This window comes from Cyprinus carpio, unplaced genomic scaffold (assembly GCF_018340385.1).
Source record: "Cyprinus carpio isolate SPL01 unplaced genomic scaffold, ASM1834038v1 S000006818, whole genome shotgun sequence".
Classification (NCBI taxonomy): domain Eukaryota; kingdom Metazoa; phylum Chordata; class Actinopteri; order Cypriniformes; family Cyprinidae; genus Cyprinus; species Cyprinus carpio.
In genome coordinates, this window is record NW_024879400.1 from 389,303 (window position 1) to 415,815 (window position 26,513).

Sequence of the window (26,513 nt, forward strand, 5' to 3'; positions counted from 1 at the left end):
CGTTCTGAGTCATATTAATTAACTACATGTACTCACTATATGGGTTAGGTTAAGGACTATAGTGTTGTCTTAGGGCTACTTGCTGCTGTAATTATGCAAAGTTTTGTTGTTATTATAACAGGGTATGTACATGTCATTTTAAAAAAGTAATACTGTTAAAATAAGTAATACCAAAACAACGTTTTTGATCTGCTATTGAGCAGGTTCGTTTGGCGTGTATGATAAATGCAATTACAGAAATAAATTTACAGATGTAATATTACATTACATGCAGGTATATATTTTTTTAAATAAATACAAGTAGCACAATGTAAAAGATGTAATACATACACAACCAAAATTATTAATTTATAAGTAAGTACATAGTAAGGCCACCTTAAATATAAAGCTAGGGCCTTAACAACATTGATTTTATGAAATTAAATAAGTAGGTACTAAAGCCCCTGAACCTAACCTGCCACTGAAAATAAACCATTAATCCACTGTAGCTACACTTATGTTACCAAGTTACTGTTTTCTTAGGCTAGTAAGTACACTGTAAGTACAAGTCATGTCAAAAAGTGCATAATGTCAAAAAAGTGTAACACTCATATAAAAAAAAAAAAAAAAAAGAAAAAAAAAAAAAAAAAAAAAAAAAAAAAAAACCTTTGATACAGTACAGAATACATATCGTTTATCAAAATATGATTTTTCTTTGCAAATCACAACACCGAAAGGTACAAAAATGACCTTTGTTTATGTGAATAGTTGTCTGCTAACTCAAGCGCTTTTTATCATGTAGAAAGGTCCGGCGTATAACGAAAATTAATCAATTGCCCACCAGGACCAGCGGCGGGCACGGTGACTGGAGAGTTTGTCATATTTATGAAAATGTGTTCACACTTTTGAAAGGTCATCAGCAATTCGTTGATTGCTTCAGAGGTAAGTAGCAAAAGCCATTTGCGGCTCTTAATATTAATGCTTGCTGTAATTGCCGAGGGCACTTTTTGCATAGCAAATATGGGCGATTAGCATTTAAAGACCTTTCATGTACATGGAAATTGTGACTTGACTGCCAATTCATCAAGTCGGGCACTTCTATCTATGTGGAAACAAGAATATTTGTTACAATAATAATTGTTTCCATACAGAAAGACTCAGTTTAAGATGTATTTATTTTGACTGTGGAGCTGTTTTCCAAAGACATATTGACGTCCACAAATAATCAATTAAATATAAAACATGGGGCAGATGACGCCATTTATTTATGAAGCAAATGTAATCACTTTTAGGAAGATATTTGTAGAAGTTCAGCTTTCCACAGATGAGATTAATAGACTATGTGACAGAGGAAAACAGATCCATCAGGGAGGCCAGGCCACACATCTGTCCAACACACAAGACAGAAACCATAATCCTCAAGCTGCTGACAGAATAATCTGTTTCGTTTAGACACAAGGTGCAAGATCAAGGGAAAATTAATAAAATACTGCCCAAGAATTATCCTCCCCCAAAAGTAAATAGACACTATTTCGCTAACACAAAAATCAAAATGAATAGTATTAATTTGCTCAGAACTGGGGGAAATTTTCTGAGGACACATCTTGTTGAGCCCCAATTTGCATGTTGGCCATTGGCCCTAGAATGTGTTCAATTTTGATAAGAATCCAGTCTCTGTTTAGAGAAAAGGAAAACGTTACGTTCTGATAAAAAATTGACAGCTACAAGTATACTGCAAGGAGATTTTCATATTACGATTAGAGGTTTTCCCGTAACACTTTATTCTAAGGTGTCCTTGTTACACGTTACATGTACTGTTACTATTTAAATAACATTTAATTATGCATAATTACAATGCAAAGTAATCCTAAGACAAACCCTAACCATATACATGTAGTAAGCAGATGTAGTTACACTGATTATTACTCGAACACTTTAAATGTATAATATACTGTAACACCTTAAAATCTTTGAATTTCAAATGTACTGCACCCTGTAACTGACAAGCATACATTTATGCATATTCTACGAAACATGTATGTCCATGGATAAATTATATTGTAATACACCTGTTGTTGATTAGAACATTTAAACCATAACCTGAATTGAATGTAAAACTAAATAACACACATCACAGTTTAAAATTATAATCAAAGTACTTTACATGTGCATCAAAAAAATGTGTACTTCTTAAAAAACATGACAAAAGATTATTATTAAAACAATGATTTAAAATGTACCTTAAATTCAAACTTTTAATTTGAGCCATCATTAAAAAGTGCACTCTTTTTTAAAAGTATATGTTTGAAAGTCAACAAAACATAAGAGAATAATTACAATAACTAAGATGTTAGACAACATGGACTGGACCAAAAATTTTATGAGAGACATTTACCCTGGTGGAGCTGGTAGCTATGCCCATGTAGCCATTCAAAAGCGGTTGTCCTTTCACCAACATCCCATGTTTCGCTGGACCCCCCCCCAACTTGAGCTGGTAGAGGGCAAGTATGATAATTTCATTTAAGTCTTCTGCATTGCAGGATAGAAATCTTCAGAGACCTGGGTTTGTGCCCTAGAAGCAGGTTTACAGAAGAATGTTATCAAATGATGAATTTGTGCTGTAAAGCCTCAAAAATCCATGACGGCAAAAAGAATGGATATCTTAAATCAAAGTATTTATATTTAGGATGCTACTCTTTGAAAGAATTAGTCCAGGTCTGGATTGGATAATCAGGGTGATTATTAATGATGAACACATTTGTCCTGTTGGGGTAAACACACAAACACACACACACCACACACACACACACACAACACACACACACACACAACACATACACACACACACACCACACACACACACACACACACACACACACACACACACACACACAAACCACACACACACACCAAAATAACTCCCTCACCTGTTTGCAGAGTGACTCCAATTCCTCATCCTGTTTTTGTCGATGGTGGCTTTCAGGTTTTTTTTGTCCTTTGTAACCTCTAAAATTGCTCTGGTATTTTAATGGCTTTTGCCTGCTCCCTCATAATATTGGGCTTACTCAGCCGTTGAGAATCTCTCTTCTTTCTTTCTACCCCCTTCCGTGTCCCGCGCTCAGCTGAACATCTGTGGATGTCCAGAGCTTCCCCATCTCCTGTTCTCCATCTCCTCAACCATTTCTTGCTCTTTTCCAGTGGCTCCTTCTCTCTCTCGCTTTCTCAGTCCCTTGCTCTCCTGTTTTGTGGCCTCTCTGGTAAAACAGTTGTTTGCAGCATGTTCTTCATCTGCCCCCTGGAGAGACTGACTGGAATCTAGCTCTTGGTCTTCCTCGAATTCTAATGGAGGTGGTGGGAGTTCCTCAAGAGAAATGTCTGGTTCTGAAGCATCTGGATTAGCCATATCTTCTTTTGGCTTTTTATTGGGGATTTTGCCTTCCTCCTGGAGCCTTTTACGCTCTTTGTGGCCACGGAAGTTACTCTGAAGAACCACAGCGGCTTTGGCCTCTTCATCTTCTCCTGGTGGTACAGCTGGAGCCTCATCCTCCTGTTCCATGTCCTCAGTGAATTCCATCAGTTCTTATGGAGGTATGGTGGATCTGGAATAGGGAGCTCCTCTTCAAATGGAGGACTCTTTGTCCTCCTTCCTTTTCCTCACACTGGCATCTTCCCCTCATCTTGGAGTCTTTTACGTTCTTTATGACCTCTGACGTTGCTCTGGATAACAGGGCCGCCCCAGGCCTTGTTCCTGTTCATTGTTTTTCATCTCCTCCACCTGGCAGCCGTCTTCCTCAGCCTCCTTTCCCTTCTTCCGCCATTCTCTCCTGTACTTCCTATTGTACAGCAATCCAGATCTTCTCCAGGGGTGGACTCCTCAGGGGTGGATGAGGAAACGACCAGCTCCCAGTCCCCCCTGTCTTAAAGTCTGAGGACGTTCCCCGACGCTCCGTGTCCTTCTTCTTTCCCTGTAACCTCGGTAGTTGCTCTGGGGACCACACACAGCAGCCTTTTCCATCAGCTATCATCCGTTACCACTTCCACCTCCTTCCTGTGGATGTGTCCTCTGTAACTGGACCTTCGACGATCTGAGGGGCCGGCCCGTCACTCTCCATCATATCACTTCCTCGTCAGCTCACATTTTGCCCCTGCTGCAGGCTTTCCCTGTTTTTGTAAATAACTCATAAATCACTTTAGACACCAAGCACTGTGACATTCTTTGATTCTACTGTATAAGCCTGTTTCCACTGCAGGAACTTCCCCAGGACCTATGGAATTTGGGCCAGTACTGGGTGTGTTTTCACAGGCAAGAAACCTAGGATCTAAATAAAGTTCCGGGGTGAAAAATTTGCCCCTCAGAGGTATTACTCAACGTATTTTTTTTTTCAACGGTCCTGAACTTTCGGCTGCTGCGGGATTTGGGCGCCTGAGCATGCAGATTGTTGAGTTCGACGCAACATCTTTTCAACCAACATTTATTCGTATAATGTTCAAAATTATTACTGTTATTGTGTCCATGAAATGTAGTTTAAGTAAGAGTACTAACAGGCAGAATATAGTTTGTTTAAAAGTCAAATCTGTGGTTTATTGTAAGACAAAAAACTATTTGAAAAATGTGCTTCCCTGTATTTCGGAGATGTGAGGTCTACATGATCATCGGGCTCAGTACATCGCTCAGTATACAATCGCTCAGGGCTCATGTATACGGACGAGAGCAGCCTCAAATTGGCTAGTCCTTTTGACATTTTTGCCGCTGGCTCCCCCGAGTTGTCTCTGTAGTGGTATTAAACATGAGATAAATAATGTAGTTTTGGTAAATCTATAATAAGTCTTCCTTTAGTCTTGTATTCTATTATTCTATTAATATATTAAATATGGTATGTATGTATGTTCCCTGAACTACATTCTCTGCGGCTATTAATACCCTATGTTTAAATGAAAACGCAAAGAAGCAGTGGTGTGTTTGATATCCATATTTCGTTTTATATGTAAAATACAGCAAGGGAAATTGTGCAGTAGCCAATGCGGCGTGCTGACTGATGCTGCATTGTTCCCCTTATTTTGCAGAATTACCAGACTTGTGTCGTCCTGTCCCTGGGAGTTCACACTCCTGAGTCCACAACTAACGGGGACGCAGACCACCAAATTTGCGTATGAAAAAATGGGAGGAGCATTTCCTCGCGTGCGCGCCATTGGTTCCTACGTCACCAGACTACTTGCCCTAATTTTTCATGGTACGTTAGACCACTACATGGAAACACATACAGCACACAACATGGTGTGGGGACAAAAAATGATCCGGGGACCAATTGGTTCCAAGTAATTTTGATGGAAAGCTTAACTCATGTGTAACAGTGACCTTCATGACTCTTCAAGGTTGTCAATATCACCGTATTACTGGGCATCTCTAGTTTCACTTCACGCCTTCTCTCTTTTCATACCAACACAAGTTGGTATAGCTGTTGCAATTGATACTATCTTGCAAATTTGGTAAAATGGCCTTTCTAGGACTTTAGTATTAATTTTACGGTTAGCACATGAAGACAATGCTTGGAAGAACAAGGAACCAATAGGACAAAGAGCTTGATGAGATGGATTTTAAACTGAATGATGAACCTTTGATTGAAAATGTTGCTTTTTATTTCTAAGTTAATCTACAAGTAGGAGGATAAAAACCATCGGGATAAGAACAGGACTTACTTTTTCCTCTTGAAGCTTTTCCTCTCTTTGTGTCCCCTGTAATGGGCTTGGATCTTTGCAGCAGCTTTGTTCTTCTCATCTAGCTCCACTCCTTGTATTTCTGCCTTGCCCAGATATTCCTATGCAAACTGTATAGAAGATGGCCATGACTATTAGTGCAAGTCTTTTTCCTTCGGTAAACCTCATTTAATTCAGTTTCTTCAATAATTTTTATATTTTTTGTCTTACCCTGCTTGGAATTGTGTGATACCCAGCTGTCTGACTTTGCTTTGCTGCTTTGTCATCAGCCACTCTTTTTCCTAACTTTGTGTCCTCGATATGCTAGAAGAAAGGAGCTTTTAGAGCTTGTTCAGCAGAGTAGTCTCTGCATTTTAACATCTAGTCAACAACAAAAACAACATCAGCAGCCACACCCTGACTGCAACACCACAGCACTTTGTTGTTCTCGCTTTTCCAGAATCAAACGGGTATCGTTTAAATGCCAGCCCCCCGTACATATGCTTGGACCAGAACAATTCGGTCTGTGGTCTGCCTCACCATCAGATTCAGTTGCTCCCGCATGATAATACTTAAGAAATACCTGAACACATAACCTCAGACTTATGAGCTTGATTGTAACCAACAATGACAGTTCTTAATGCCATTGACTCACAAACCTTTGTTTTTCCCAGAAAACCAGTTCTCTAGTTTGGCCTTCTCCAAAATAACAGCACATGTCTCAGTATTTCACTGCTGGCTCCTCACTTGGCTCTAAATGCTAATAGTAGAATATCTGAAAAGACCAATGGTTAGTAAAAGGCAACTCTGAACATAAACAGTTTTTGAGAAATTATGGTTTTAAAGAGTGCAATCCCTTTCCACCACCAATGTGCTAGTGCTGGTATAGGAAGTGGGGGTCTATTATTAGTTGTTAAATGGTGGTTCTTGCCAGTTTTGATGGCTGTTACTTTGGATGTTAAAATCAGTTTTTAAAACTAAGACCAAAGATCCTCTGAGCTATAATGGGTTCCATGATGGTTTTGTTTGAAGGGGGATTATGTATTCAACACCATCCAGGTATTCTCTTCCTCAAGTCATTTGAAACAGTTATGGGACGGGTCGGCAGAGTATCATGGCTCCAGCACCAATATAAACACCATTTAGGTGGAAAGGGGTTTATGCCCTTGAGACACAGTGATATGTAGTATCAGTCCAACCTTTCAATGAAGTTGGTTGAAGAGCGATGCGAAGTTGTTGAAGAGAATGCGCGTATCTTGGCCGTCTCTAGAATACCAGTGTAGCGTAATTGGATTAGAACCTTCTCCCTATCAAACTTATGGGCTTGGCGATCATTGTTGGGTTTTATGCAACGCACAAAGTGAGGCTGGCCTGCCACCATCTTTGATAATAGGTCCATTAGAGAATACTGCAAAGTACAGTGAATAAAGCACGACTGGTTCAAGAGTGACAATTTTTATTGGTTTTTATCATTATTAGGTCCTAAAAAGACTTACTCTGAAGTAAGAGGCCACAGTTTGAGTCTTCATGTTGGTGGTCTCTCTGGGGTGATGTGTGGTGTCTCCTATGCTCTCCGCCTTTGCAAACAAAAAATATTCAGCATGCTGAAAACGTGATCATGAAAGTCTAAGGGATATTGGGGGTCTTTTATATACTGTAAACATAAAATTATCTGTTTATAATAAATTCATGCATGTCTCCTCTTGGAAAATCTATACAAACAACGCCAAAGGACAGGGTAAACACAATCACCGTTTGTACAGTGTCAAACAGGCAAGGCAAGCATTGTTTTGTCATGGGTGGGGAGTTAATTTTTCCGAGAGGAAGAACTGAAAAGAAAATGCAAAAATCGTGATAAGACGGTCTGATTTGATATATAGTAAAGAAATAACATGACAATTAATTGCAGGATTAATTTGCAAAGCAATCAAACACGCATTAAATTACTTATGACAATCATCAATAAGGCCAAATTCCTTGTTGAAAGGGCCATGAATAGTTCACCAGGCTATAGTATCAAGGTGTTTCAGTGTGGAACACAAAGCAGAATCACACACTGACACAGGTTGCGTTTATTTACTGTGGGACGGCCTAAAATGGATGGAATTTCATGTAAATTTTCTAAAGAACAGCATGTTTAAATATGCAAATGAATGGTAATGTATGCAGGTCTTCATCAAAGACATCATTTCAATGTGTTAAAAAACCCTCATTCATTTCAGAGTGCAACCTGAATATGAACTCTAAGTAGATCATGTGTTCTCTAATAATGTCTCTTGGGAATAATAACTAAATGCTAAAAAACATAAAACTTGGAACACAAGTAGATGTTTTAAAAATGCGCGATGCACATAAACACATGAAGGCAATTCTCCTAAATTCCACAGGACACTCAATTCTAATGTGTATTATATGAACTAACTCAAGCTGAAAATCAGGTCAAATCTACAGAATGCAGCTAGCTATTAGACAGCTGGTAGGGTCAAATTGAGAAGATAATGTTTCATTCACACAGACATGGGTCATTTTCAGGAAACAACTTTTTTCCCTCAAATATTGGGATTAACAGTATAGTAACTAAAAGGGGAAATATATATATTTGTATACACCACAAATTCAAAAATGTTAAGGATGCATCAAACCTAAAGTGATCAGCTAATGTCTACCGGTAGTACTGTCCATGGTAATTTGTGCCTGAGGTGGGAACAATGAGTTCCCGAGAAGTTCAGAAGTAACTTTTTCAAAATAAAATGATAAAAAAGCACAGTTTTCTGAGAAAGACCCACATATATATACACAAACAGACACCCAAAACAGAGGAGCAAGTGCCGGCTGGCAAAAGGGCATATCCTCTATGAGCACGTCTCTAATGTACAGCACAAATACTACAGGATCATTACCTCACTGAATGATACACTACTGAACAACATACGACCCTCCAGCTTTAGACAGAAGATATTATAGAATGAGGAATGGAAATGTCATGGATGGGTATGGAGTGTGGAAAGACAGAGACAAAATAGAGGTGACGAAAGAAAAAATTACGTCAATATTCCAAAAAAGTGAAACCCACTGAACGTCGCTGCCAAGCAAAAAAGTGAGCCCACTACCTTATGAACTGCGCCCACATCGTTAAACATCAACACCTAGCCACCTTCAGCATTTTTGTTTGAAGTTTATCCCAATCAGTAACAAACTATACGGAGAAAGAAGTAGCATTTACATACAGAGATCTTAAAGGTAGAGTAGAAATAAGCAGAACCATATGGAGCCCCTAAGAGGACATGGTGGATGAAAAATGACATTTCAACGTTTCTACAAAAGTATTGTGTTTTCCTCTGAGAAACTCTGTTCAATCCAAAAACATTTTGACGTTTTCATTTATCATCATTGATATCTTTTCGCAAAAACTATTGCTTTTCCAAAGAAACTTTGCATTTGCTTGCAAAACACTTGCAATCTCTCACAAAACTAATGTGTCCCCCATAAAAACTTTGCGTTCACTCACAAAATATCTTTGCGAGTCTCTCACAAAAGATTTTGCAAACCTCTTGAAAAAATACTGCATTCCCCTGAGAAAATTTTCTGTTCGCGGATCCGCCAAAACATTTGCAATCTAATTGCAACAGCTATTGCATTCCAAAAAACTTCTGCATTCGCTCGCAAAAAAAATTGTGATCTCTTGCAAAACTACTGTGTTCTCCCAAGGAAATGTTTGCATTCACGTACAGAAAACATGTTGCAATCTCTTCCAAAAACTATTGCCGCTTCCCCCCAGAAATGTTGAGTTCACACTCCACAAAAACAGTACAATTCGCTCGCAATCATTGGAAACTCTCACAAAACCCGGACTAGTGGGCCACCTGAAACAAAACACTGCGTTTTCTCCACAAATCATTTGTGATGTCTTGCAAAACGCACGTGTTTCACAAAGGAAAGTTTTGTTCACTCTGAACAAACTCTCGCAACATTTGCAACCTTTGGCAAAAATAATGAGTTCCCCTGCAGAAACTTTGCTTTAGCTCGCAATACAGATTTGTAATCTAGCTACACAGCTTATTGCATTCCCAAAAACACTTTTGCATTAGCTCGCAAGCCCATTTGCTAGTCTCTTGCAAAACGATGTGGTTCCCAAGAAACGGTTGTGTTCAATCACAAAAACATCTACAATTTGATTCCAAACCATTTGCAATTCTCACAATACACTCAGGGCTTCCCACTGAATCAAACATTGCCGTCACTCCAACAAACATTAGCAATCTTTGCAGTACAGAACTATTGTTCCTCCAAGAAAATACGTTGTGTCTCGCCCACAAAACGCATTAGCAATCTCTGCAAAAAATTACCTTTGCAGAGGGGGTTTCCAGGACGAACATCGTTGCATGTGCTCACAAACACATTTGCAAATCCTCTCGCAAATACCTACTGTGTTCCCACAGCCGAGCAACTGTGCGTACACTTGCTACCATAAACATTTACATTTTCTTAAAAAAGCTATTGCATTCCACTTTTTTAAACTATTGCGAGTCCTACCTCAGAAAACATTTGTGGATCTCTCAGCCAAAAACATTGGCAATCTCTCTCAAAAGAGATGCAAAACATGTTACAAAACTACTGCGTTCCGCAGAGAAACTTATTTTCATTTGCAAAAACATTTGCAATCGATCGCACAAGCGATTGCATTTACCAAAAAAATTCCAAGAAACGTTGCGCTCACTCCAAACCACATTGCAACTCTTGCACAATATGGTTCCGCCCAGAAACTTGTGCAGAATGTCCTTTTTTTGTGTTGTAAACATTTAGTCTTCATATCTTTGTTTTGTGGGTATGTTTGAAAAAATTGTATGCAGACAATAATAATAATTTAAGTAACACAAACATTTGCTGATCTCTTACAACAACATGTGCCGTTCTTACGATAAATTGGTGAATTCCACACAACCTTTTTTCGCCAAAAAATAATCCCTTCTGAAGAATCACTCTCTGCGCTCTATTTGTTACTAAACATTTATCATTATCGCAAAGCCGTGTTCCCAGTTATGATAAATACGATGTTTCGCTCACCAAACAGCACAGAATTGTGAAATTTATGTTTTACCTAAACAACCTATTACTACGTTTAGCCAAGGTGAAGCCAAAGTTTTTAGCGAGAATGCAATGTTTTGTCGAGTGAAGGGAATTACACTGAAACCTGATTTTTTCCTGCCATCCTACTTTTTTGTCTTGTTATTTTTTTTCGTTTGTTGTACCATCACAACATGTCCCCTATTAGGAGCTCTATACGGACCGGCGGACGAATCGAGGTCCAAAATGGCTTACCGTGGCAACGTAAAGTGTGCCCCGTGCGTTTGGCTTGTTGTGTACCGCATACGAGCAGATCCGCAAGCCTTTGCCTTTAGGGTGAGCCAGGTTACCTTCACACACGAAGACGCGGTCAGGGCAAATATCTGCGTTTTAACTGCGATAACCAACACATTAGAAATCTGCTGTTGATATGGCATTAGATTAGCGCACCTGTTCTTCCACGAATAAATCCACTTTTTCGTTCTCATTAGTTGTAACCCTTTAGCTAAATGTTTCACTCGGCGCAACGCTTCGGTGTTTAGGTTATATTGGTCTCGTGTTCTTCTTTGGTATGTTGTCATCCGTGGTTTTCTGGTAGTCGCTGCAGATTAAATCAGCTTTCATCAATGGCTCTTTAAGTTTAGTGTAATCACTTTCGGAAGCCGTCGGACTGAGGCTTAGGTTGACAAATCCCAGCTATAGAACCCTGGAAACACTCCAACCCCAGTGATATCTACCATGTCGTAATCGAGTACTCGTTTCTGTCAGTCCAGCGCGCTAGGTACGCTCTTCTCTAGTCACTCTTGTCATACGTAGTCACGGGATTTTCTCTTGCCTTCGGGGGCTCTCTGAGAGGTCAACATAGCGTATTCGTATTCTGAGAGAGCTTTTTTCCTTTTTATCGTTCGGTTGATTTATGCATTTCAGGTTCGCGCTCTTGACGTTGCAGCCCCTTAACGCGTCAATGCATGCTAACGTTTCAGACAGTGATGCGGTGTTTGTTGCCTGTCGATTTTCCCATTCTGTGAGATGTTGTGGTGGCCTATAATGACCGTGTAATCTTCTCGATGTGACCTTTTATCTCCCCCATTTGGGCTTTGCTCATGCTAAAGCGCAAACTACACCACACACGTCTTGCTTTCTCTAGTGCGGTCACATAAATAAGCCTCCCGGGTCCCTACTGTTAGCAACCCTTGTCACTCCGGTCCCTAACCCATTTCCCGGACTAGTCCGTGTGCTTCTATCTACACACATCTGCACGGGCGCCCCCCTGTTGTGGGTTTTCATCTTTAAACCTTCACCATAACAACTGGTTCTCTACTCAAACAGGTTGTTTGAACCGTAAAGTTGTATGTTTTAAGGGTGGTGATTACTTTTCTGCATGAACCTTTCGCGAGCGCGGGCCCGCCATGTTGCCTTTAGCTCCTCGCCACCCTTCTTGCTAAATTTCCGGGCCACTCCTGTCTCACTGTTATTTTTATTGATATATAGAGATATCATAACCGCTTCTATATATATATTATAGAAACTATCCTAGACCTACCATATTATACCCGTTCTACTCACTTCACCCTGTCGCTGTACGATGATGTCCATGTACATCCAAAACTATGGTACACCTTACTTAACTCCACTTTTACACCATCCCTGTGAAACCACAACGTCCTATTTGTTTTCCGGTTCCGTGGCTGCAACCCCCATCTTCGCTCCATGTCACATCCACACATTACATCTGTTTTTAAGTCTGTCAAACCACGTGTTAACTTCCTTTGTCGCTCCACCATACAATCGTGTTTGCCCCCCCACTTTACCTTCCTGACCATTCATGAACAACCCCACCTTGCATTTTTATTTTTCTTTTTGGTCAAACCGGCCGCCCCACAGATCAAAAATTCACTTACTCTATTGTGTGCCTTGGACCCCATCTCTCTCTACGCGCCTCCGACATGAGCGCTAGTCTAATGATCTAGACTGTTTCTATACGCTTCGCCCAATCAACTTCTCCTTGCCTCTTGACTTGAACTGACATTTGAATTGCACCCGACTACCGCCCCTAATTACCCCACCCCCACCTCAATGGGGGTGCATCACGTCACTCGCGGCCCAACCATCTCAAGCTCGTCTTCCTCAGCGCCGCCCATCACTTTCAAATAATTCTAGCACCTCCCACCCTCCACCTGGCTATCCCTTCGCACCTCTGGGCCCGGGCTTAATCCTCTGCACTTTGCACCCTCCGCGCGTCTGAAGGTTTTGTTGTCGCGTCCTCCCCCCTCTGTAAACCACGTTTACCCATGCCCAGGCACTGTTATTACCCAAGCTCAGTAGTGCGAAAACACCCACCCCCTGACCCCCCCCCGCCGCGGCTCCTCCAACCAGGCTCAACCACCCACAACACTTCCTTTTTTTTATTCACGCTCTGGTACCGCCTCATGAAAACCTCCATCAATCATCTTAACAAACACACCTCATTGAACGACCCTTGGCCCCCCCCCCCCCCCCCCCGCCCCCGGCCCTACCACACCCATGATGCAACGCCTGCACCTGCCCCCACCCACACTTGTTCAGAGGTCCCTCGCCTTTAGACCAAATCGTTACTCTACACACCACGACGAGACAACCCCCACCGCGCACACCAACACCCACACAGCACAGACCCTCGCGTTACAAGCGCCATGCCTAGAGCACCGTGCTGCATAGACGCGCCCCCTGCCCAGTGACGCGACTTCATAGCAACCCCCACCCCCACCTACAACACCTAATCCCAAAATCTCCTCGTATCCCCACAACAAGGACAGAACCTGAAGGCATCTCCCAGAAGCCCGACCTTCCCCCGGGCAAGACCCCAGCCCCTACAAACTGCCCGAGACTTCCCGCGACCCACACGACACAGTCAAAGCCAACACCCTGTTATCTTACGTGCCAACACGAGAGCACACCCGGACTTCACCCAACCCAGGTTCCAGACTCACCCCCCCCACGTTCCTTCTCTGGGCCCACCACCTCAGCAGCAGACCCCCCCACACACGCCGCAGGCGAGCCGACCCCAATCTCTGCGTTCTTAGCCGAAAAACCGCCCCCCGGCATTCTAGAGTCTAATCCTAACCAACCACGGCGAAGACAAGACCGCAGCACGTAGCACCATAACCCCTCCTGTCACGTCCTTACACACACCCTCACACCAGACCCCACTCTAACTCGGTGGCGGTGTAGCGAGATTAAATTCTGTTAATCAGTTGTACTCACCAAAATAACTACCAACAATCAGACTGTTTTTTAACAACTGGTTTCATTTTCTTCCTCCCTCTTCCACTCTCCCCACTATAGAAGAATGGAAAAGTTCTTAACGCACATCTTGTGTTTTAGGAATCCAAAATGTTTCTTTAATGTGCGTAACACACTGCTGTGTAAACCCCGCCATTCGTCATCCTTTTATTTTATAGACATATGTGAATGATCCCCCTGTCAAGGGAATGTCCTTTTTTTGTGTGTTCAACAAAAACCCCCTCGATTAGCTGCGATCCCAATAACCGAATACTTGAGCTCACTCTGTGTCTGTTTGAAAAAAAACAAACAATTGCAGAAACTAAATAGGATATAAATACTCACACCGATTTAAAAGATATTAGTGTCTAACTTGGCCTGAGTGTGATGGATTTCCAAAGCCCAGATTCAACCCCTCTTGGGTCCGCACGAAGTTTTTTGGCTTTAAAGTTGTCCTCAAATTCTGTGTCTCTGAACGGAACAACGACACTTTTGGGGGTGGCGTGTTTAACTTATGAGGTCATTCACAACAACTCAATCCAATTCACAAGTTCAGTCATGTCAGTAATTAGTTTTCGATATTGTACTGTAAGTTTGCCGATTAATCATTCCATCATTTATGTCACCGTTCATGCATTCATGTGCCCGCCTCCATTGGTCACCACATTTGTCCCCTCGGGCAACGACCCCCCCCCGACCCACACCTACATTAATCCACTCCTATCAATTCGTGATACCATGAGATACACACTGAAATGAATTCATCATCCATTTTCTTCAGTACCCCAAAGCAAATAGCCAAGTCCATGGGAAAACAGCTAGGTATCTATCTTGGCCTGGTAACATTCAGCTGCAGGCAAAGATTCCCACTGAGGAGTTCCAGAGGCTGGACGCAAAGCAAGATGAAAACTTTGCCATTGCAGGTAAAATATGTGTGTGTAGTGTGTGTGTGTTTGACGTGAAGGAGACAGAGTGTAGTGGTCCCTGGTCAACGACACTCGGTGTTGAACCACACAAACTAAAGCGAAAAGCCTCTATGATGTTTCAGGGAGAAGGTCAGATGCGGTGAGGAAATTGCCGACGAGGGTTCAGTCCGTAAAATGAGGAAAGCGCCTCTCCTCATCCAGTAGCGCTTAACATGCCCATGGGCGTCTGAAGGAACAGGTCCAGCAGCGGCCGGTTAGCAATTCATATTCAATCAATACTCGGACAAGGCATCCCGGTCTTCATTCAGAATACTCATCCTGCAGAGCACCAAATCTACATTATTTAATAAGGTTATTAGAATCAAATCATCTGAATGTTTTATGCCAATACCATTCAAAAGTTTATAAAGGTTTGTTCTGTTTTGTTTTTAATTATTTTACTTTATTTTATTAAGAATTACTGCTTTTCTTTCTTTTTTCAGCAAGGATGCAATTAATTGACAAAAATGACAGTAAAGAGCTTTTAAAATTATTATTCATATTTCAAATAAATCTATTTCTTTGAAACGTTTCTATTCACAAATCCAAAACAAAATACAATAAAAAAAAATCATAATAAATGTTTTTGAGCAGTAATCAGCATATTAGAATGATTTCTGAAGGATCACATGACACTTCATGTGAAAATTCAGCTTTGTATCACAGGAATAAATTATATTCAAATAGAAAACAGTTATTTTAAATTGTAATAATATTTTACAATATTACTGTTTTTAATGCAAATAAATGCAGCCTGGGAGAGTTAAAGGGACTTCTTTTAAAAACATGAAAAAATCTTCCGCCCCCACATTTTTGGAACATTAGTGCAGATGCAAAACTATCAGTATTTTATGTAGTTTGAGGAAGCAAAAAAAAAAAAAATAGACAAAAAATTACAGCAAATGACCCCCAAAATGGCATGAAAAAACAAAAATAAACCACGACTGGTCACTATCCACGTCAATCGAGTTATTCTCTTCCTGTCTAAATGGCCAGAATAAACTGCAAGTGCACAAGACAATCATTGCTGCTATAGTAAAAATTCTGGTCATGCGAAAACAATTTCTTCATAAAAATGGTCAAAAAGAAAACTCTTTATTATGAGACAATGCATTTCATATTTTGAAATGTCTTGTTTGATTGCACTATGTCTCTGAATGTGATGTTGTCTGTGACCTTTACGCTTGACGCTGCTGTTTGTTTTGCGCCTGAATTTCTCCTCGTGGGGAAACGTACTTCTGTTCATCTATCCATTATATTTGTAAGCTTCGAACAACACTGCAGGCTTCTCCTAGCTGATGCCTGAGTTTGTAACCTCCTAAATCTACAGGCTACACTGTGTTGTCCAGGCAATACCAGCTGCTACACGATGACTTCCTGTGAGCATAGCACCCAACCCAAAGCACAAGTGTCCATGTCTGTCTTGTCCTCTAGACTGCCATGTTGATAAATTATAATACACACATGGACCTTATTTAGATTCACCGGCGAAATGCATCAACACACATACAGAAGCTTGTCAAGATATCCAATCTCTGGTGTGGATTGAGCTTTTAGCCTTGCGAGTAAAGTCATCCTGCCGAACAGGGAACCTCCAAATTTTTTTGGGACAGTAAGGTGCATTTTTACGCAACAAGAGTTTTCAAGCCAAAACTGGAAACTTTTTATTGTATTTTGGCCTTTTCGTTTTGCATGCAACAACATCGTTTTTGTGGACCTGGAAGCGCATATTTTTGAAAATGGGTTTTCAAAGTGCAAGTTTTTTGAAGTCCATGGCGTATGCATATTACTATAATCGATGTTAGGTATGGTAGACATGCGCGTACATGTCATTTTAAACACAAGCGCGAACAAACATACACAACAATGGTGGAGTACATGGTACTGTTGTTGCTGCTCAAGAGTTTGCTAACACTTTTTCAGCAAAGTGTGGATTTACTTCATAAACGCGAATCATTTTCGAAAATGTTGTGTGTTGATCCATGGAAACTTTTTTTAATAATGCAAGGGAAACTAGCTTTCGGGTTTTGACTACACCGTTTTAGAGTAAACGGAATAGCCTAACGACTGCTGCTGACATGGCAAAAAAGCATCTGGATGCAAACACAACAGAGATTTGAAGCCTTAAAAATAAGCCGAAAACACAATGTTTTATTCAGGCTACCACGTACTCACTAGAGTGCTCTCAGCTAATTTCAACTATTTGCAAACTAACTAACTAACTTTAACTAACTAATTAACTAACTAAATCTAAAATAATAGAAGGGTATTGTAAGATAATTAAGCATATTTTTGGACTTTTGACTTTTGATCTTATTTGAAATTACATTTCCTCCACATTCTCATTAGTGTAAAAAACCCTAGAATTGCATTGCTATGTATATTAGTTAAATAACGCATTAATGAAAGTGCTAAAATAATATTACAAAGTTTTTACTGTATACAGTAAAGATTATATAAAATAAGTAAATTTTCTCCCAAAATCTCATAATAAAGACATTTCTTTCTTTCTTTCCTTTCGTTCTTTCTTTCTTTCTTTCTTTCTTTCTTTCTTTCTTTCTTTCTTTCTTTCTTTCTTTCCACACACACACACACACACACACACATAATAAAATAAAATAAAATAAAATAAAGTAGACACATTTGTATACACAGAATATGAGTGGTGCTTGCCTCATAGCAACTGCCTAGCAACACAAATATATTTGTGAGATTTACCCATATAAATACTAATGAATTATGGGTAGCACTTTATTTTACAGTCCTGTTCCTTGTGTACATACTATGTACTTATTTTAGAAATTACAATTATATGTATGTACAACTATGTAATAACTCGGTACTAACCTTGAACCTACCCCTGAACCTACCCCTAAACCTAACCCTACCCCATGTAGTTACCTTGTATTACCAGAACTTTCTTAGATAAATACACTGTAAGTACACTATTATACATGTAGGTACATCGCACTGTAAAATAAAGTAAACCAAATTATGCATCAACCACAGAAATGTGGCCATCACATCCAAGACGCTTACCTAAAGCAGTACATTTTCTGTCTGCTTATAGAAGCACAAGCTAAAAGTCAGCGGCTCCTGACATAACCCTTTGTTTCAGATGATTTATATGAAGGCATCTAATGTGGGTTAGTTGCAAACCTTTAGAGGCACCAAATCACTTTCCCTCAAGGCTACAGTCAGTCTGGGGAATTGCCACGCTTGTCTGCGTCAAAAGAAAACTGAATATTCCACTCCCCTTCTTCTTCCATTCTCACAACACTGTGATTAACGATAAATGATAAGGTGTTACCACCATTTAGATGGAAATAAGGTTATGCTTAGAAAAAAATAAAAAATAAAATGCTCCCAAAAGGTATATAGAAAAGCTCCCCTAAACAATCCAAGACTGGATAAAATGATTCTTTATCAGAGACAGGATGTACCTGTTCCCCAGGCTGGAAGATGTGCTGGTTGAAGTAGAACTGATCTGCTCATTGGCTTATGTTGATGCAGAGCTGCTCAAAAGAGTTCCTCTTAAAGTTTTCAAAGCAAAAGATGTCCAGAATACCGATGTTTAGGACCTTTGTCTTCCGCCCTGAGAGCAGAGGAGAAATTCAAGGATAAAATTAAGAAACAAATTGATATGGAATTTTAAAAATGTTAAGATTCACACATCAATACAACACGGGATCGGAAGTATAACTTTTAGTTCTGGTCAGTAAGGAGATGTTATAAGTTGATTTCTCATGGATCGCGTGGCATTGAAAGAACTGTTTGAAATAGTGGCAAATCTGAGCCACGATTGGAAAACTCTCTTCCTCTTACCCTGACTGGTTTGTCATTGTCTGGTTTCAGGGAGAGAGTTTATGCGGTTGAACTATCCAGTCTGAAACATGCGTCCCATAGAGGGATTTGCCCGTATTATGGCGTCCCGTACCTCAAAGTGGCCTTCGCCCTGTTTTTGATCTGACACTGGTTTTCACATCACCCCGTGTGAACCACACAGTGAGAATGTCAGCTCTTCCTGGATCTCATCGCCGCACGGATACACAACAAGCGATGCAGCTGAACGTGACAAACACCGTAAAACAATGACAACAAATATTCCGATTTTTCTGCAGAGCACATCAGTTATGAAAAATTATGTTTAAAATTACGGTATACAAGACATTGTAAACCACAACTAGTGTTATAACGTTTAACTAAAACTAAAACCATAGAAAGAAAACATGCACAGATAAAAAAATCAATAATAAACAGTTATATTTGTCAAATATTATGGTAATGTCTAATATTGGTTTTGGCCTATTTTAATATACTTTAAAATATAATTTTATTTCTGTGAATGCAGTTATCTCATTTTTATTCAGCCATCACTTACAGTTTTCCAGTGTCACATGGTCTTCAGAAATTCAATCTAATTGCTGATTTATTAGCAGTGTTGAACTGAACTGGCTCCTTAATATTTTTGGAACCTGTAATACTTTTTTCTTTGATGAATATTTAAAGCATCCTTGCTGAATAAAAACATTGATTGTTTAAAAAAAAAAAAAAAAAAAAGTAGAAAAAATGTACGGTGCCCCAAATTTTGAATAAATAGTAGTGTATATTTTGTAACACAAAAGTTCTATTGTCTGAATAAACACCGGTTCTTTTTAACTATTTAATTATCATAAAAGTAACCTGTAAAAATTAGTATCACAGGTCCCCAAAAATATTAAGCAGCACAACGGTTTCCACAAATTGCGTTATAAATCAGGATATTAGATGATTTCTGGAAGGATCATTGCTGACACTGAAGACTGAAAGTAAGTAATGACTCTGAAAATTCAAATTTGATCACAGGAATACTTTATGTTAAAAGTAAAAAAACTATAAAACAGTTTATTTTAAATTGCAATAATGTTTCACAAATCACAGTTTTTTTTCTGTATTTTTGATCAAAATAAGATACAGCCTTCAATGAAACATAAAAAGTCTTAACTGAACTCGAAAACCTTTGAAACGGTATAGTGTTATCCCAACTTACATATTTTTTTTTTACATAGTTTTACACTAATAAGTAATTAGTGTGTTTTTCTAGATTATGGTACACTTTTAGCTTACATACATTTAAAACTGCTGTCTCCTGCCTAAGTTTTTTTTTTTTTTTTCTGCAACAGAAACATCAACGGTGAACCACGTGAACACCTTCTGCAAGGGTATGTGGGCAATATCAACCTAGACACTTTAAGAATCGTACCAATACACCCATTACAGATGCACTAAAAACCCTACAATGGCATACATACTATTTATATCGAACAGTTCCCATCATTACTAATTAACTTAAACTTAAAATAGTCAAATGTGGTTTGCTAGTTTGAGTTTGATAAACTGGTCTGCATAAGCTGGTGAAAATTACCCCTAAAAACCACTCTAAATCTATTAAGGGGTCAGCTAAGAGCAACAAGCCACCTTAGGCGTGTTTGTGGAGATTTTTTCTAAGGGGTGCAAAATAGGGGGGATGCCAATAGGGTTTCACTTAGGGTTTCTATGCAGATCTTCAGAATTACATAAACACACAACGCCCATGACTGATTATATAACTGTGCTCAGGCTCAGATCACAAGGTTGTGCTGTACAGAGTGAAAGTGTGACAGTTGTCTTACCACTCTCTCTAGTACTGCCATGCTTTTTGGAAATGTTGCTTTTGTCCGTCTGATGTTCGGAAAGCAACTGACGTGAACTCGACATCCTCCTGCATTTTAAGATCCCAGCTCAGGTATACTGTGATAACTGTCCCGAGCTCCTAATGAGATTAGTGACAAAAAAAAACAAAAATGTAAAACAAATGCATTAAATTAAAAATTTCCACAAAAAGCGACCCAGGCATAATAACCTGTGCTTTTTTACCATGACATCCACCATCTTAGTTTTAAACATCCCAGGCCCAGAGGAATGAAATCTGCTACTTATTTGCTGTAAATGCTAGCATAGCTAATATTCTAGTGGCACACTGACATGTCTGTCTATTCGATTATATGGACTCTCCTAAAGAATACAGTGCTTCGGAAGTCAAAGCCTTGTCACTCACAGGCCTGTGATTACTCATGTCTCCCTCGGAAATAGAAAACTAAACTGGACCATTACAAAGACAGAGTAAGTTCTCTAAGAAGATTTAGATGTTGGCGATGGTGGTATTTTTCACGTGGTATAAAGCACAGGTTTCTTGAAGCATCTTGGAGACGTTGCCTACACATTCAGTTTGTTCGGTTTCTTCATATATTTCATACAATATAAGATTACGCTTAGTACATTTACAAATGGGCTATTGAGCATAATTTCTTATTTGTACCTTCTACAGATATTATTTGTGGTGCGTGCGTCTACATTGAAATGTTAAAAATAAAGTTCTCTATTAAGGAATGAAATTGGGTTACACTCTATTACGTTGCGCTCTTTGTGACTGTTTCATGATCTTGGGATATCTTGATATCTTATTTCACTGATAAGCTCGGATGTGGCCTTCCAGACAAAATGGCACTGGAATGTATTCCAGCATGCATCACTGATTCGCCTGATGGTAATTGTGGAGACTGATGGCATATAGAGCACTGGTCACAACTTCTACATAACCCTACCACACAGGCCATCGCCAGCGTTCGGAGCACTGGCAGGCTGTTCTCACGGTCACAATGCACATTAGCATTCTTCCGCTTGTCTATACACCTCATTATTTGGTAATCAAATGACACTTTAGCCTCTTCTCCAAAAGAAACAACATTTGCATTTTAGTATAATGAAAGTTAGTGCTTATCATCTCCAATATAAGAACTAGAATTATGTAAAAAGTAAATACAATGTTCTAAGTGACACTTATTATTGAAAATGTGATTCTAAAAAAAAAGAAACGTTCTATGCAGCACAAAAAAAAAAAAACCTTATAGTATTGAACCTTTGTTTAATATTGTAAACACTTTATTGCGATAGGTTTGTGTACCTCTAGGGTGAAGCCCGATGACTTTGAAGCACTGCTGCCACTGTCTCAAACTGCTCCTTATAGAAGGCATTGCCCACAATGTCAGGCACTAATTTAACATTCTCATTGTGGAGATACCTGGAATTGAGAAAAACAAAGAGTACAAAATAGAAATAAGCACGTCAGATGTAGATCCAGATAAAAACAGCAGGCTGTTATCAGGAGCTCAAGAACTTACTTTGGAGTTTTGCTGTCTGACAGCTTGTAGTGGCCGAGTTTCTTCCTCTCAGCCAGACCGGCATAGATATAATAAAAGATGTGGAAGTTACGTTCCCCTCTGAAAAAAAAAATAAAAATAAATAAATAAAAACATCTTTGCCTATAGAACGGATTTTAGCATCTACGCAGTTGAGAGAAAATGTTGGCGGTAAATGATGGCAAGTAAACTGATTAAAAAAAGTATTTCTCCATTTCCAATATGTGAGTGCTTACACTAAAATGCATAAACATATATACATGTCTGCATTAAATTACATTTTACAAAAAGTGATTTTATGTACATAGTAAGCACATTGATTAAATGCAAGTAAAGTGTCTACTTTTAAGGTTTCAAATAAGTTTTGGAAAAATAAAATGTAAAAATGTGGTTGAAATAATATTCCACTGTCATTCAGGGTTAACAGTTATATTTATGCAACAAACTTAAACAACAAACTTATTCTGACCTATACATATTAAAATATATAAAGAAAAAGTGAGCATACAAAAATTGGATGTACTTGTTGAACAAAAAATCTATTGAATGCACTGTTACAATATAAAAAGGCATAAATAAAACAGAATACTGATATGTGTTTTTAAAAGAAAATATATGTATAATATTCATGTTGAATGCAATGTGTTTGCTGTCATTTCTTTATAGATAATTTTGAAATTCACTTGAAATTTCTGAAAATTATAACAATGTACAATTGTAACAATTTTCTTATTTTTTTTTCATTGTGCTTGATTTATTGTTGCTGAACTTTTTTTTTTCAACAAATGATTTTTACCCCATTCACTTAATATTAATATACTTTGATAAAACAGGATAACTAATAAACATCAAAATGTGTTTTGGTCAATTTCAGTCAGTCTTTATCCTTCGATATTTAAAGTGCCCCTATTATGGATTTTTGAAAATTAGCTTTCATGCAGTGTGTAACACAGCTCTAAGTGAATGAAAACATCCTGCAAAGTTTACATCTGACAAGGCGCACCGTGTATAAAGTTATTGTCTCTCAAAAGAAAGAGTCGACTCTGAATCATTGAAACGAGTCATTTTTAAAATGAATCCCAAGCCATTTCATGTTGATGTCAACATGAAACATTAGCATACTGCCCGCCCACTTGTTGGTCTTTTCACCTCACTTTGGTCTGAATGAAAATGCAAATTCATCCTGGGCCACTAGGTGCAGCTTTTTGAGTGGTAAGAATAGTGGTTTCCCCGGTAACGGCTGTACACAAAGCAGCACTAAGCTCACAAACGCTGCTTTATCAGGCATTACAGGCCTTATGATGAAATGAAAATGAGAACAATCGGACCAATCACAGCAGATTAGCATCACGCAAAGGAGGTGTTTTGAAAAACTGAATCGATGAGCAAATCTTTTGGGAATGGGTTGAGCAAGTAACGATAAAAAAAAAAAATAAATGCATATTATTGAGACTATGAGACAATGAAAGTGTTTTTTATTGTCTACTATTATTGGGGACTCCCAAATTAGCCTTTCATTACCCATAATAGGGGCACTTTATTTCTGTATTCATGCTGAACTTCAGGCAAATATGAGAGGAGATGGTCTCTTACACGGCCCGGTGTATGACCCGGGATTTCTCTAGGAGGTAATCTGAGATCTGAGCTCCCACCACTGTGCCTCCACATGTGAACTTCATCTCCAGATACTTCCCAAAGCGACTGGAGTTATCATTGATCACAGTACAGGCATTTCCAAAGGCCTCCACCAGACTATTGACCAGCAAAATCTTCTCTTGAAGGGTCCGATTGTTGCCTGAAGAAAAGAAACAAAATGATAGAAAAAGATTTCAGTTGGAATTATTTCATTATGTGAGAAGAATAAAGCATTAAGTGATATGAGAGACATTGTATGACAAAAATGTGTCATAACACAACAGTGAGAACGTAAAGCGTGCTTTCCGGACCTTTCCAAGGACGGTCAGCTGTTGGACTAATAAGTGGGCACTTTCAGTTTTCCCAGCACCGCTCTCTCCACTAATGACAATGCACTGCAATAGAAACAAACAGTTCAGAACATGACTGATGCTACACTAAGAAAAAAAAAAAGGTAACATCTAAATATTATGAAAATATTAGTCCACACTTTTATTTTAAGGTCCAATTCTCGCTATTAACTATGACTTTTGCCTCAATAAACTCCTAATTTGCTGTTTATTAATAGTAAGTAAGGAAGTTGTTAAGTTTAGGGTATGGGGCGCGGATTAGGGAAGTAGAATATGGTTGAAGAACGATGCAGAATATACTTTTATAAGTACTAATAAACATCCAATATGTTATTATAGGCATGCTATTAAGCACTAGTGGGAATCGGTCCCTATACTAAAGTGTTACCAAATATTATTTACTATCATTGACTCAACCTAATACAATACTTGAAAACTTTATATGGGTTAAATCAGGTAGAAATATCTCTTTAAAGTAACAATAGCAGGTTACAATATTTTAAAGGAACATACTCTTGGATCACAGAGGAACATACTCTACCTGATCAGCATTATAGGACACCATGGACTGATATGCGATGTCTGCAACTGCATATATATGAGGAGGGTTGGACGTTCTTTTGGCTCCAATATAAACCTTAGAATGCTGTCAGAGAATCACAAAATATTAGACTGAATTTGACTAATTTGATCATTCACATTTCCTGAAACAAATGTGTAACATGTAATTAAAGTGTTCAGTATATTCTTAAAGTATATTATTTCCATAATAAGCACTCCTTTTTTAAAGTATACTAAAGTGTATTTCTTTTATTCACAAGGAAATCTAGAGAGAGGAGAGCATTTGAATGAAAGAAAAGGGGAAATAAAATATACACTCTTTCTGCAAAAGGCACAATATCACAAAACAGATACAGACTGACAGGTGAGGAAGAAAGCGAACAAAATGGAATGTTGTAGACTATGAAACGCTGATGGCATCCATAATGAAATCTCTCAACACACCTCCGGCGTGTACAGCTCCATTTGTGGAAGGATTAACCGCTATGAGGATGTCTCCAACGTAGGTATAGATCTGCTCCTTTGCGTAACGTCTCTGTAGCTGTTCAGTGATTGTGTTCTAACAGAGAGACAATTAAACATTACAGATGGCCGTCCCATCAAACCACTGCACACCAATACACAACAATATAACCATCTAATACCACATTTTCATGCATGACCAAAACACGGTGAGATGATTCATTATCTAGACTACTGCATTAATGGCTCTTTACATTGTGATTATTGCACACTATGTACATTTTGCTGCCATATGCGGCCAATATGGCCATACAAGACAGTTACACACATCACAGGTCCCCATCTGGTGATATCAGTCCAAGGACAAAAGCATAATACAAGTGCTTCCTATCAGCACTGCTACCATAATGGAATGAGAAAATATATCTAGTGTCAATGAGAGCCCTCTGCATTGATAAATCACCTTAAATGTGTTTCTATATAAACTCTGTTATTGTTCACTAATCTGTCTATTTATTCACTTGACAGCTAAAATATGAGACTGCTTGGATGAGTTATGGTCACTTGACAGTCTCTCTGAAAAACACTACTGGAAATTGTAAGAAGTACAAAATATTCCAGATGGAATGAATGAGGTGTCTGACAGAAGGATGGGAAATTTCCTGAAGCCTTTGTACTGATGATCAAAACCATTGTGTGTGTGCTTTGGCCTTTCTCGTGTGGGGCCTGCATTCATTCTTACTTCATCTAGAACCTCTAGGGTTGCCAGATCATCCACGTCGTCACAAGTTTGACTTTGAGACTTCATGTAGCTGCCTTTTTTGGTGTGGATCCGCTCATGCCTGCAACCATGACATTTAAAATCACAGAAATTACTTACACAAATTACCTTGTTGAAATTATTGATAAAGGCATTAAAGGTAATGATGAAAGAAAAATCAATAGTTATATAAGAAAATTGCAAAGTCATTTGAAGATGCCCATATCTAATTTCAAAATCTTTATTTCAAGGTTATTTTATTCTATAGCTTTATTATTATTATTATTATTTTATTTTTATTTTTTTTCAAAAGCTATGCAGTAAAAATTTTCACAATAAATTGAGTTACAATCTTATCAAACTACAATAGGTGCTGTAAACAGGCGTTCCATATATATATATATATATATATATATATATATTATATATATATATATATATATATATATATATATATATATATATATTATATATATATATGCAACCCCCTCTGCTGCTCTTCAGTCACTTTTGACCCCAAAATTTTCTGTTTTGAATTTTTAAAAATCACAGCTTCATCGGAATG

The 26,513-nt window shown here is 38.7% G+C and overlaps 1 pseudogene; it reads right to left on the reverse strand.

Moving 5' to 3' along the window:
- Positions 1 to 3,097: 3,097 nt before the first annotated feature.
- Positions 3,098 to 26,513, reverse strand: part of LOC109086620 — a 67,892-nt pseudogene continuing 44,476 nt past the window's right edge.